The sequence below is a fragment of the Centroberyx gerrardi genome, chromosome 15, assembly GCF_048128805.1.
Source record: "Centroberyx gerrardi isolate f3 chromosome 15, fCenGer3.hap1.cur.20231027, whole genome shotgun sequence".
NCBI lineage: Eukaryota > Metazoa > Chordata > Actinopteri > Beryciformes > Berycidae > Centroberyx > Centroberyx gerrardi.
This window is the reverse complement of record NC_136011.1, coordinates 26,863,708-26,867,113: the sequence shown is the minus strand read 5'-3', so window position 1 is coordinate 26,867,113 and position 3,406 is coordinate 26,863,708.

The window sequence follows — 3,406 nt, the reverse complement described above, 5'->3', positions numbered from 1 at the left end:
AAACCGGAAACGGAAAACGCATCACTTCCTGTGCGGCAGAGGATTTTTCCCAGGAAAGAGCTACCAGACACCGGCTGTTTAGAACAGACAGTGGAGAAGCTTTCATCAACTGGATATAGTTTGGACATTTATTTATATGAAAATGTGGCGGATTATTATTTAAAATGATTGAATGATGTGATATTTAGCCATTTGTTCTTGTTAATGTCACATTGTCATGGTTGTGAATTTAAATCTGTATATATTTGCTGTTTTGCAATAAGTGCTTTTGTTTTTCATGCCAATAAATCACCTTTGAATTTAACTTAACTGAAATGAGATCGAGATAAAGCGACAGAGAGAGAGAGAGATAGACAGAGAGAGAGAGAGAGAGAGAGAGACAGACAGAGTTAAGGAGCTGGCTGAAGGCTCCTCCCTGTGGATCTGTCTTTAGGTCGTCTCTATCCTGACGTGGGTCGATACTGTAACTCCCTGCTGTCTCCTCTCTGACACCCCCCCCCCTCCTCCTCCTCCTCCTCTTCCTCCTCCTCCTCTCTCCTCACACAGACAGGACAGGACAGGAGGCGAGGGGGGAGAGGTGGGAGGGGGGTTGACAGTAAATCAGACCTGGGTCAAACAGTATCCGCAAACACCTCCCACCAAATACTTCCTGACTTTGTTTTAACCTACCTGGTCCAGCAGATGCATGGGAGTTACTGCAGCAGGGGGCGTGGCCAAAGACACCTAACCCGACTCCACCGCCTCTCACCGGCTGGGTTCACATGCACGGAGAATTGGATTGCCAAACTTATCCTTTAACCCAGTTACTCAAGAAATCCAGTTTTGGGTCGACAAATTTAAACATCTTAACTGGGTTAGAATAATCCAGTTAAATTCATACTCCAACTATGAGACACCTGGCTGCTCCCGTATTAAAGGAGTTTGATACGGCCGTTTAACTTCAGTTTGTAGCGTTTAGATTTTTACTTCCCACGCTACAAACGCTTCAAACCTGCCCAGCTGCATCTGATCTTGGTGAGTGATTTATATTCTGGTTTTCATGGTGATCAAGAGCCGAATAACCGCCATGTTAAAACGAAGTGGAATATTGCTTTAACTCAACCATTGAGATGATTTCTGCCTCCGATTAACGTTTATATAACTAAAACTCCAATCTGAGCACCATGACAGCCCCGGGGAAGCGACAGTGTTGAGAACATACAGTGTAGTAGTGTTATTACACATTGTTATTACATACAGTAGTGTTATTACACATTGTTATTACACACAGTAGTGTTATTACACTACTGGCTTGCTTCTCTGAACTTCAGGGAGATTGCCCTTCTGGACAGTCTCTGGTTTATTCTCCCCTGCGTGACTGAAGTGGATTAAACCGGTGAAAACATAAAGAGATCAGAGCTTTCACTTTGATTCACGCTCAGTCTGTTTCATGGAGGCGGTCGAAGTACTTTGTAGTGTCAGTGTAGAAACAAACCATTTGATTTAATTCGGTTCTGAATGCAGAATGGCCAGTGATTGCTGACTTCTCGAGCAGGAGAGATATTTGCAGGAAATTCAGAAACTAAAGCCTCATTTGCAGATTTTGGGGCGTCAGCAGAGGTAAGAGAAGTGGGTTTGTGAGCGGAAAGTCACCGATTTAAATGTCTTTTTCAAACCCATTTACTGTGAACTGTGAAATAACCTTCCCATTGCTTTTACCTCTATTGCTTTGCTTCTTTTCCCCCCTAACAGTTTCCCTTGCTTTTGTCTTTGCCTTGTAGAACTTTGAGATTTTCTTTATGTAAAATGTTGATGACGATTATTTCTATTATTAAAAAAACCCCAAAACACAGCTCCTCCCCTCCACCTCCTTCTCCTCCCTCTTCCTTCACATCTTTATAGTTTAACAGAGATGAAGTTTCAGAACTTCTCGCACAGTTCGTGAATAATGCAGCCACCTCCATGTCAGATGAAAAATTAACCATGTAAGAGATTATGTAATATTAATTGTTGTAGGAGCGGTGGGGAGGGGAGGGGAGGTGAAACTACAATATCTTCTGTGGGAAGACAGGAAGAGATAAGAGGGAGGAGAAAGAGAAGTGCCAAGGGAGATAAATGAGGACGAAGTAGAGGATGAGTTGAGCGGGAAAAAGAGAGAAAACGAGGAGGAGAAGGGGAAGGGAAATAACAGAGGAAAGGGACGATGGTGGGGAAGAGGAGAGGGGGATGAGGAGAATGAGGAGAAAAGGAGGAGGAGGAGGTGGAGGGAACATGATTTAAGGAAAAGACAGGAACAAGAAGGAGAAAGAGGGGGAGTCGGAGGAGAAGAGAGGGGAGAAGGAGAAAGGAGGAGGCAAGAGGACAAAGGATGGAGAGGAAAGGGGAAAGATGAAAATGAGAATAGATGAGTGGGAAGAGGAGAGGAGGAAGAAATGGAAGATGGAAGAGAAGGAAGAAGAGGAGAGGAAAGACGAGGTGAAAGAAACAATGTAATAATCCTTGTTGTTTGCATGGTGAAGTGGTCAAAGCAGACTTTATAAGTCTGGGAACTGCATAACAGCTCATTTAAATATTAATGCACTAACTGAAAATCCCCACTCATTCTGGTACTAATGTGTCTAGCAGCCACTTCTGTTCTGGTTCAGTCCGACCGAACACAGCGGGCGATTTCACTGATCGCTGCTCTCGGCCCTCCATGGTGCATCATCATCATCCACTCATTATTAAAAACACTTTAACACTGTTTAAAAAAATAACTGTTGGTGATGCGCCTTGCCTTTCTGGGTCCGTTTTGTTGTTTGGTGTTTTATTTTTCTTATTCCCGTAGTTTAATAACACAAAATGTTTCAGGATCTAAAACATCAGCGGTAAGTTTTGGTGTCAGTCCCTCAGAATCAAAGGGCTTCTGATTTGATTTGATTTAGTTTATTTAAGTGTCATACACACAAGGTGCCAGCCCACATAGACGTACATGACACTATCACTTAATTACATGAGTGTACAACATAATAGTAAGAGAAGGAAAAAGATGCGGAAAACTCAGGTATCACACAAAAATATTTTGCCTTTTTTCCTATGCTTTACAAATGAAGCGAGCAATATGGAAACTAGCTTTTCTAAAACGTAGTTCAAGTTTTTCATAATCATCTAGCCAGAATAAATTCATGCAGACAGAAGTAATTTTGTAATGCAACACATTTCTTAGATCAACATAAGCCGGACAATAGAACATAAAATGAATCTCGTTCTCAGTTTCTTCCAAATCACAAAGTCGACGTGTTCTTTCATCTTCAGGAGTGTTACTGAACCTCCCTGTTTCAGTGCTAGTGGTGCTGTACCAGAGCTTAACTGTGCACAAAGAGATCCGGGACTTCTAGGTTTAAGTTTAAGTTTAACATAACATAAGCTTCTCTCTAGAGCCGCCATT